Consider the following 11,379-nt stretch of genomic DNA (forward strand, 5'->3'; position numbering starts at 1 on the left):
AGACACAGACGTTACTTACTCCCGCGGTGCTCCGTGTCTGGATTTCCTAGCACTTCGCTCCTCCCACTGCACTTTTAATGGACATTATAAAGTTAGAGTACTTACAACGTCCGGCAATATCAATTCTTCACTATTATTGTTTTTTAATATTTTCTGGTCTATTTTCTAAGTCATAGTCCAGATGAACTTCAGGATTACTTTAAAAATAAATAAATAAATAAATTTTGCTTTGATGATTTTAGTGGAAAAGAGTAAATTTGCAAAACACCATGGGCCCGGGTTCACTCTGGAACATGCCCCCTGTGGCCTCACGCACCTCTCCTCTCCTGTCCATTTACTCCAACCACGCCCATCCCTTTGTCATTTCCAGCACGTGTCGCAGCTCTGCACACTGCACTTCCTTTTCTTTTTTCTTCATAGAATTTTTGAAATGGATATATGTGACATTATGTAAAAATTGCCATTTTAAAGTACACAATTCAGTGGTCGTTGGTACAATGCGCAGCTGTGCAACCATCACCATCAAATTTCAGAACATTCCATCACCCTAAAAAAAAAAAACAAAAAAAACAAAAAAAAAAAAAACCTGTCCCTATTAGCTGTGACTCCCTCCCCACACCTCCCAGCGCCTGGCAGCCACGAATCCACTTTTTATCCCTATGGATGTGCCTATTCTGGATATTTCATATCCACACATTTCTTTTAAAGTTAATTCTTAGTTATTTTGGGTTGTTGTTACTATGAGTGAGATGTTTTTCCGTGGCGTCTTTTGTTTCCATTGTACTTTCTAAATGATTATGTTCTGAGATATGTAAGAAGTCTCTTGATTTTGTGACTTCATTTAGTAACTGGCTTCTTTTCTGAATCTTAAGTTGATTCTCTCCGGATTTTCTAGACAGAGATCTACGTTTGCAGGTCATGTTAATTGAATATATTCACTGGTTTTTTGTTGTTGTTTTTGTTTTTTAAAGATTTTATTTATTTATCCATGAGACAGAGACAGAGAGAGAGAAAGAGACAGAGAGAGAGGCAGAGACCCAGGCAGAGGGAGAAGCAGGCTCCATGCAGGGAGCCCGATGTGGGACTCGATCCCAGGATCCCGGGGTCACGCCTTGAGCCGAAGGCAGATGTTTAACTGACAGAGCCCCCCAGGCGACCCCCGTAATCCTTTTTTAGGAGCAGAATCAATAGATAACATTGCACAGATGACTGAACTGGCAAAATTAAGTGCAGTGTGCTCATATAATGCGCATATATATGCATATATGTTTATATATTTGTACCCACACATAGTTAATCACCAAAAAAGTGTAAAACATATATCCTTTTTGATTAACTAGAGAGACAAAGACAGGAAAAATAGCCTCCACAAAAGATCAAGATTTCAGAAAACAGCTAAGATGAATATTTTTTTTTATTAAGATTTTATTTACTTAAAATATTTATTTATTTGGAGAGTGTGAGAGAGTGTGTGCAGTCGTGAGCAGGGGTTTGGGGTGAAGGACAGGGAGAGTCTCAAGCAGCCTCCCTGCTGAGCATGGAGCCGACCGGGGCTCGATCCCACGACCCTGAGATCACGGCCTGTGATCAGGTGGGTGCCCCACCAACTGAGCCACCCAGGCGCCCCAAGGGTGAATATTTGAAAGCATGACACAAGATTAGGTCACGGAATCAAACTCATCACTTGTGGATCAGGATGGACTAAAGAGCCCGCGGCCTGTTCCCGTAAATAGGGCTTTATGGGCACGCAGCTCTGCTCCCTGGCCGATGGCGCGGCCGCTCTCGCGCTACAGTGGCAGAGCGCCGCAGCTTCAAAGAGACCCCTTGGCCCCACAGAGCTGAAAATAGCCACACAGGCTTTTCCAGAAAAAGTTCGCAACCGCCTGATACAGCGATCCAGGCTGATCCTCCCGTTAAGGTAGGAGAACCTCAGGGACGCCCGGGTGGCTCAGCGGGCGAGCACCTGCCTTCAGCTCAGGGCGTGACCCTGGAGTCCCGAGATTGAGTCCCGCGTCGGGCTCCCCGCATGGAGCCTGCTTCTCCCTCTGCCTGGGTCTCTGCCTCTCTCTCTGCCATCTTTCATGGACAAACAAATAAAATCTTAAATATATATACATATATATACATGAGAACCTCACATGGGAGTCAAACCCAAATCTTCACACTTTCTTCTTTTCAAACAAACCCAGTGGTCACGGTTGCACAGCTCTGAATATAGTCCAGACCCCGCGCTGCGTGCTTCCAGTGGGAGAAATCTTACGGTATGTGATTTCAATCCAAATAAAGATGTGATTTAAAAAAAAAAAAGACATAGAATAGTTCAACAAAGCAGTTCAGGCAAAGATTTATCAAAGCAAAGCCAACCATGAGAGAGCAGGAGTTGCAAAAAAAAAAAAAAGAGAGAGAGAGAAAGCAGGAGTTGCGATATTAATATATACAAGACACAGTACAGTTGACCCTTGAACAGCGCGGGGTGGTCTGGGGGACTGACCCCCCCACAGCTGAATATCCACATACAGCTTCTGACGTCCCCCAGACCCAAGTGCTGGTAGCCTCCTGTTGCCCAGAAGCCTCAGCGGCCCCATCACCGTCCACTAACACATACCTGTGTTACAGGTATCACACACCGTGCTTTTTACGGCAAACTAGGGAAAGACAATGTTATTAAGAAAAATCACCAAAAGGGGATCCCTGGGTGGCTCAGCAGTTGAGCATCTGCCTTTGGCTCAGGGTGTGACCCCGGGGTCCCGGGACAGCCGGCCGCCCCGCGACCCGCCTCCACGCTCCTTCACAGACCAGCCGCACACCGGCTGCTGCTGCGCCCAACGTGATTCGATGTCGTGGGCAGGCTCACAGGTCACCCACTCGCGGTGAGCAGTTCGATGGTATTTGGCACACTTGCAGAGCTGTGCAATCATCACCTGCGTCTAGTTCCCAGAGATTCTCACCACCCGAAAACCGACCCCGACCCCATCAGCCATCACCCCGCGCCCCCTCCCCAGCGTTGGGGGCTCGGTCTGTCCCTGGGGCGGCGTGTGGGCGCCTGGCTCCTGCTCGCGGCCGGGGGACGTGGCCGTGGGTGGCAGGTGTGTTGCGTGCGATCGTGAGACTTCCCGGCCGTTGCCACCTTGGCTGCCCCGAGCCACGGCAGGGTTTGTGCAGGTCTGCTGTTTACACTACACGCTGCTGACCTTCTGATGCCACTGCCGGTCACCGCCCGGGGAGGGGGGGTGCGTTCCTAGATATTTCTGGAGCCATCTGCCCTTCTTTCCAAACCAAAGACAGCAGATGAAAAACAAAACCGGCTGCTCCACTTTGCCGGTCCCTGCTGCGGGCCTCCCGCCCCCGGATGGGAGCCCTGCTCTGGGGGGGGGGGGGGGGGGCGGGACAACAGCCCCGTCTGCCCCGAGCAGACCCGGGCGAGGCTGGCCCCCCACACTGCTGCGCCGCCCGGGGTCCGCTGAGCTCACACTGATGGAGCATCGGCCCTGGGCTGGAACGCGGGGCAGAGTCAGGGGGCCACCTGGGGCCCCGCCGCCCAGGGGGTCCCCGCCACCCCGGGGGGACCCCAGCCCTGACCCTCCCCGTGGCTGCTCCGCCCACCCCCCGCGCCCGGGGCCCTCCTGCTGGCCTCATGAGGGATGGGCACCACTGGCCAGGACCCCACAGGGGCGGCCCGAGCCCAGGTCCCTGTACAGGCCCCGCACCTGTTGGCCCCGCACCCTGTCCCCACCCCGCGGAGCAGAGCTTCCTGCCCGGGACCCCCAACGTGGGCCACCCGCCAGGCCAAGGCACGGGCGGGCCTCGGGGAGTCGTCCTGGAAGAGCGGCCGCAGTGGTGGCCCGGGCGCAGCCGGACCTGCTGCTCTGTCCCCGCGGCCACAGGAGCCGCAGCGGGCCCCTCCCCGGGCGGCCCCCGCGGTCAGGACGGTCAGGACGCGCTGACTTCCCGGGGCTGCCGCAACAGACCACCAAACCCCGTGGCTCGAAACCACTCGCATTCCAGGGTCCCAAGGCCCTCTCAGGGCCAGCTCCTTCCAGATGCTCCAGCTCCAGGAGAGAAGCCTTTCCAGAGGCGCCCCCTCCGGGGTGCACGGTCCCTCCCTCCGGGGTCACAGCCATCTAGCACCCAAGCTGGTCCCTGGGGGACGGAGAGCCCACCCTAGCGGTGCCGCCATCAACCCTGAAGAGTCCTGGGCACGTGGACGAGCTTCCCACTGGCCAGGGACCCTGGGCGAGCGTGGGGACCACGGACCACTGACCGGGAGGGACGTGATGGGCCAAACAATTGAGGCGCCTGGGTGGCACAATCGGACGGGCACCCAACTCTTGGTTTTGGCTCAGGTCATCATCTCGGGGTCGTGGGATCGAGCCCCACGTCGGGCTCTGCGCTCAGCGTGGAGTCGGCTTGAGATTCTCTCCCTCCCTCTTAGCGCCCCCTGCACTCTATCACATATGTAGACGTATTTGATATATATACATATTTTCTGTGTATCTTTTTAGTCTTTTAAAAATATGTATACATATATTTTTAAAAGAAACTACTTAACGATAGTGGTGTGCTTTCTTTTTTCATTTCGGTTCATTTTGAACTAGCTGTAGATGAGAGAAAAGTTGCAGAACCGGAGCTGGGAGTTTCCAGATACCCCACTCAGGGTCCCCCAAAGCCGGCACCCTCCATGGACCTTCCGTGGCCAGGGGACAAGGGTCAGAGCAGGACACCCCGGGGGGGGGGTGTCGGAGGAGGCTGGGCTGGGGGGGATGGAGGGACAGGAAGGCAGGCCACCGGGGAGCTGCATCCACATCCTAAAGCCTGACAAGGACCGAGGACCCTGCCCCCAGATCTCTGGGTCCTGCCACCCCTCCAGATAGCCGGATTCTTGGGGGGCCACCTCTGGGGACACTCTGGGCCTGGGACACGAGGCAGTGAGTGGTTTGGGGCGTCTCTTGGGCTGCAGCCAGGTCACTTCTTACCCCCATCGGGGTTCCCGTGGACCTGGACCAGCGGAGCCCAGGGTGGCCCTCACAGCCCACGGGGACCACATCTTCACCGCCACCCTCCGCTCGCCGCCCTGGGGCAGAGAGGAGCCGAGGGGGCCCTGCCTGAGCGAGGAGACCAGAGGTCCTGGGGAACCGACCCCCTGGCCCGACAGGTGGGGAAGGGGCCTTGGAAAGGCCGTCCTGGCCCCTGCGCACACAGTGGCGCCGCATAAATGCAGGAGTCCCCTTCCGGGAAGCAGCGGGCTGCGGATGCGCCACTCCCGTGCCCCTGATACGCGCACTTGAGGAAACTGAGGCTCAGGGAGACCCGGGGTCCCGGCCCGCGCACCCCCACTTCCGGGCAGCGCCCTCGGTCCTGAAGTCAGGCGCGGAGAGACGGTCCCTTTAATAGGGGCGCGGCCCTCCTTGCGCGGCCCGGAGGGCAGCAGCCCCATTGGCTGGAACCGGCCTCGGCCACGCCCCCCGCGCTCAGTCCCTGGAATCCTATTGGCCCAGCTCCAGGGCCCGTCTCCCCCCACGCCGGGAGCCCGGGCACCGCGCCAGGTTCGGTGACGCAAACGCGTTGCCCGGCAACCGCTCCCGCCTCGGGGCAGAGGGGCCCAGCCCGGAGCCAGGGCGCAGGCGCGGACGCCGCGAGTGCCCGGGGCGCGCGGCCGGGACCCCGAGCCTTCCCTGCCCCCCAGGGCGAGGCCGGGCGGGGCGGACGGGGAGGAGGGGTCTCGGCGTGGGACCCGGCTGGGCGCCGCGGGGAGGGCGTCCTGGAGGCTGGACCCCGGGCCCTGCCCAGCCGCCCCGGCCCGGCTCCCCGCGCCCTCCCAGCGGCCAGGCTTGCGCCCTCCGTGCCTCCCTCCGCGCTGCACCGGCCTCGCCCTGCTCATCTGCAGAATGGGAGCTCGGGGCGCCCAGGCCTGCGCGAGCCCCCGGGGCTGTAGATGACCAGATCCAGGCCTCCGATGACCGACCTCTCTTCTGTGACACTTGGGGAGGTCGGGAACGCCACACAGGACCACGGGCTAAAACCCCCTTCGTCCCCGGACCCCAGGGAGACCCGCCCCCGCCCCCCCCCACCTTCCAGAGCCGCCCCTCCTGCGTCCTCGCCAACAGCAGCGCGGGGTCTGCCCGCGGGGTTTGCCCGTCTCTGGGGCTTCCCTGCTCTGCCTCCCTCTGGGGGGGACCTGGTGAGGACGCCGGGCCCCCCGGGAATCCCGACTTCAGGGTCCTATGTCTCATTTGCAGAGTCCCTTCTGCCGCTAGATTTCATGCCCATGGTCCCGGACATTAGGACAGGATGTCGGTGGGACTGAGCTGTCCGCAGCTGGAGCCAGCCCTGCCCTCTGCCTGGCCCTAGGGGGAGTGGGCATCCGGGTCACGAGGACACACAGTGCTCGGTGCCACCCCCGCCCGGAGCAGCCTGGCCAGGAGCTGCCCCAGGGAAGCAGCCTCCGCCAAGCGCCAAGCCCGCCGTCAGCCAGCAGGGACAGAGGCCGGGAGGCAAGAGGGCCTGGGGCAGGTGACCTGAGTGGTGGCCCTGGCGCAGCATGGGGCGTCCCCTACCTCTGCCTCCCTTGCCCTCCCCGCCCCACCACCCGTCCATGCCCCTCCCAGGACCTGCGCACATGCCTGAAAGCCCCCTTGAAACCGGGGGCCCAGCTGGGAGTGGGAGATCTCACTTTCCTCAGAGCCACCTGCGTGTCCACTGTCTTGGCCCACGGGGCAGAGAGGAAACAGGACGACAGGCCAAGGGCCCGTCCGCGGTCACTGGAGCACAGTGGTGGCCCCGGCCACCTGCTGGCCCGGCCCTGCCAGCCCCCAGCCTCACCCAGCCCCCGCCTCGGGCACCCTCGGTGGCTGACCCCGGAGACAGGACGGGCGCGGGCCAACGGCGCCCAGGCACCCTCAGCCTAGCAGGCCGCCCGGCCACACCCACGCCTGCTTTCTCCTCTCGCTGCCCTCCCCGCCCCCACGGAGGACGGCCGCCCTGGCTCCATCCCCAGGACTGCTGAGCCACCGGAATGGAGCGGGTTGTGAGTCAGTCAGCAGGAAGGGACACTTACAGCCACTTGCATCAGATGTTCCTGCCGCGTGGCCCCACGGCCAGAAGCCCCAGCTCGTGAACCCAGCTTCTCTGGGGAGCTCCAGGGGCTTGGGGTTCCTGTCCATGGATGGCCAGACACGGAGGGACACGTGGAGAAGGCACAGGCTGGGTCGGGCACCGGCCTCGGACTCCCAACTCCACGTGTCCCCTCTACCCACAGCCACCAAGTGCCAATCCTGGTCCCCACACCCTGATACCCCTTAGAAGCTACACAGGGACCCAGGTCCTCCCGCACCTGTGCGGGGCTTTAAGGCAGCCCTGTGCCCCCTCTGAGTCTCAGGGGCCTGGCTCTGGGTAAAGATCGGGAGCCCCAGCCCTTCCCTCAAATGCACTGGCTTGTGAGGATACTGCAGACACCCGGGCACCGGCCCCACGGCCCTGCCCCACACACGGGCCCGCTGCTCTCTCCCGGTGTGCACACACTTGCTGGTGCCAGGTACGTAAGAGCTAGCTTTGGGGCCCACCGCCCCCCACCCTGCTCCCACGCGTGCACAGACTCAGGCTCTGTGCTTCTCTAAACACGCACGGACACATACACACCTGCATCTGCTCGTGCTCGCACACACCCACACCAAACCTGTGCCTCGTTTTTAGCGTTGGGGGAGAAAGGTCTTTACCATCACCTCCCGGCCGGGTTGTCAGGTAAAATACAGGATCCAAGTTACATTTGATTTTCAGGTGAACAATAACTACCTGGGATGTGCTTCTGCACGGGCTTTCACTGAGAAGTGTTCATTGTTTATCTGCGGCTCGCGTGTAACCAGGTGTTCTGTATTTTATTGGGCTAAATCTGGGCGCTCTGTCTGCTGGGTCGTGGAGGCCCTGAGCACCCCAGGGCACCCCCCCCCAGGAGGTGAACGCTGTGCACCCGAGCCCTTGGATCCCAGGGCTCTGGCCACTCAGCCAGGCCAAGGAGGGGGTGGTCAGAGAGGGCAGCACCCATCACAGCTGGCTTGCCTCCTGGCTCAAAGGAAGCAGGGCGAAGCAGAGGCCCTAGGGTGGAAGTCAGGGCCTGCCTGGTGCCTCCTCTGGGGTTTTGGGGGAGACCCCACCTACGACATAGGTGAGCATCACCCTGCAGAAGCCAGGGGCTTCTCAGGGTCCGATGGGCAGAGACTCAGAAAGAGCCGGGTCCCTCCACCTCTCCTCCGGAGAGCCCCTACAGTAGCTGGGGGAGGGGAGTGGGGGAGGCGTGGGAGGGGAAGCCCAGGAGCCAGGGAAGTGCTGCAACCCCTGCAGCAGGCTGGCCTCAGCCCCCCGCTTCCTGCTTGTCCGCCTTTTTCAGGCAGCCTCTCCATCCTAACTGGCCCCTGGTCCCCCAGGGCCACCCTGAGCCCCCTCCCAGGCTGGCTGCCCTCCCTGGAACCCTTTGGGTTGAAAAGTATCCTTGTCCAGGGCCCTACCTGTCCTGGCCCCCAGCTCTTTGGCCTTTGCCTAGGCAGGAACCAGGGATGGCACCTCCCGGCTCCCCGGGGACGGGCACCAGGAGCTGGGCAGGCGAGGAGCAGGGGCCAGGGCCTAGTCTTCCTGCCTCACCTGCCACCCCCAGGCAGGTCAGAGGCGGCCGAGGGGTGGGCAGGCGGCTGGCTCACACCTCTCAGCCCTCCCTCCCCGGCCCCTGGGCACCCAGCTCCTAGGAACGGGCTCTTCCTCCAGGAAGCAGGTCGGCCGCCTGGATCAGCGGCAGGCCCCAGCAGGACGGGACTGAGCGCCCCCGCTTCCCCGTGCCCACTGGCGGCCCCACTGCCTCGCCCCTGGCCAGCGTGACTCAGGCACCAGGCACCTGCTCCGAGGCCAGCCCCAGTGCTCAGGCCTGGGGGCTCCGGCACCCCTGGGGGGCTCTGACCAGTCCTGCTCAGGGGGTGCGTGTGGACCAATTAAGCACAGCTGTGCGGAGCCCTGGACACACCCGAGTGCAAGTGCCTCAGTGCATCCCGCTGGTGCCGTCCATGGCTCGGGGTGGGCACAGAAGCCCGGGCCGTGTGCCCATCCCAGGTGCCTCCACCCATGTAGAAGCGCCCACGTGTGTGCAGCACAGCCGGCCCCCCGCACTCACACGAGGGCGAGCTCCCCTCGCGGCCCCCAGCGTCCCACGCACAGGGCCCGTGAATCGCAGGACGCGGCTCACCGGGTGGGCAGAAGCCGTGGCTCTCCTCCGGGGGTGAGCCTGCCCCCCAGGGGACACTGGGTGGTGTCTGGGGACCCTTGTGGTTGTCATGACTGGGGTGCTCCTGCGTCAAGGGGGCGGGGGCCTGGGATGCAGCTCCACAGCCCGCAGTGCGCAGGGCAGCCCCCAGGTCACTCGTGTTGAGTGGGAGGCCTGCCGGAAGGCCCCCGAGGTAGCGGCCACCTGCCTGTCTCCCAGCTAGGCAGTGCCCACAAGGGGACCACGTGGTCAGGCTGCGTGAGCGCGAGGCAGCCAGTCTTGGGCCTGGCTTCCGTCTTGGGGAACACAGCTGCCCCCACTGGCTGCTCCAGGGTCAGGCTCCGGGACGAGCTTGGCTGCACCTGCATAGACGGGCGGGAGCCAAGGCCCTCGTTCATTTCTGTTCCCTGTGGTGGGTGTGGACGGCAACCCCACGCAGGTCCACACGTGACGGAGACGCCCACCGGGGGGACAGAACTACTCTAGGTGTTGGGACATCTTCCCCAGAAAGGTGTGTCCACGACCCACGCCTCGGAACCGTGAACGTGGCATTTGGAAATTGGGCCTCGGTAGGTGTAATTCGTTCAGATGAGGTCGCCCTGAGGCAGTGACGCCAGAAGAGGGGCGGAGAGGAGGAGAGGACAGCCACCTGAAGGTGAGGCCGGCCTGGGGGAGGGACGGGGACGCCAGCCATCACTGGAAGCTGGGAGAAGCAGGAGGGATCCTCCCCTGGAGGCTCAGAGAGGGGGTGGCCCTGCCGAGACCTTGATCCCCAGACTCCGGGTCTCCAGAATCGAGCATCACCAGGTGTGCGGGCTCCGCTGCAGAAGCTAGCACAGTCACACAACTCCTGTACGAGCGCACACGGGCACACACACGCACGCACACACACAACTCGAACACATCCATTGTTTTCAGCCGTTCCACGAGCACTTCCTGTGTGCAGGCCCCGCGCTGGGCTCTGGCCGCAGTGAGCGGATCTGTGCTCTCGTGGAGCCCGCCCTCTGAGGGGGAGCAGTGGCCCAACTGTACCCACCCGAGCCACAAGCCACGCAAAAGTGCCGGGATATCTGCAGGTGACCACGGATGCACAGAGAGGGCTCTGGCCTGGAGGCAGAGGTGGGAGGGGACAGCCAGGATGAGGGAGGATGAGGAGACTTCTGGGCAGGCAGGTCTAGCAGCCCCACCCCAGGCACCTGGAGCCAACGTGGATGTCTACACAGGCGCGCAGGGGACAGAGGAGGTCGGGGAGGGGGTGTGCTGGCTGCAGTCAGGTGTGGCCTCGGCAGGAGGCACAGAGGCTCCCCCACTGGAAGGGGACAACTCGTCTTCAGGTCAGCAGGGCCTGGTCGGGGGACAGCTGGCTTTGGGCGGCGGGAAGCCTCTAGCGGATGAGCTGAGCCCCGGAGGAGAGGCAGGTGGGTCCACCCCACAAGCTTGCACTTCCATGGGCCAAGGTACGGGGTGAGGGCCCTGCAGAACGGGCTTCGGGGACAGGGGTCACGGGGGCCCTAACCACAATGGGCTCTTTCTTGGTCCAGGGTCCCTGGCCTCCCTGAAACGCTCCTTTGCAGCACTGAGGGAAGGTCCTGCACAGACCTCAGCGGTCCGCTTCCCTGCCAGCAGCTGGGCAAACTCTCGGGGAGTCCCCTGGAGGAGGCAGCTGGGTCTCAGAGCCTGCCGGGGTGCAGCAGCGGGACAGCCGGGGCCAGGATCGGGGCGTGCAAGGGGGCGCGGGCAGGCTGCAGCAGCTCTGCGGTTGGGGAGCTGCAAGAGGGGCCCTGGGGTGTTCGCGGGAGGGGAGGCTGGCCGGCACCCTGGGGGCTTGCCAGAGCGCGGGGCCCGGCTCCAGGTCGGTGCCAGCGCCCCGCGGGCCTCCCAGGGCCTCGGGCAGCGCCGCCTGCAACCGCCGACCTCCCTCCAGGTCCTCCCGGAGCCCCGCGCGCCTCACGGCGCAGGCGCGTGGCCACCCCGCACGGCCCGAGCGCGCAGCCGCACTCGGCCCCTCCGGCCCTCCGGCCCCGCCCCCGCCGTGCGCGTGTGGGCGGGGCGGGCGGGGGCGGGGCATGCGTTCGGGGCGGGGCTAAGGCCGCCTATAAAGGCGGCGGCGGGGCGGCGCGCCCGGCTCCTCTCGGCGG

Source organism: Nyctereutes procyonoides, unplaced genomic scaffold (genome assembly GCF_905146905.1).
Source record: "Nyctereutes procyonoides isolate TBG_1078 unplaced genomic scaffold, NYPRO_anot_genome, whole genome shotgun sequence".
Classification (NCBI taxonomy): Eukaryota; Metazoa; Chordata; class Mammalia; order Carnivora; family Canidae; genus Nyctereutes; species Nyctereutes procyonoides.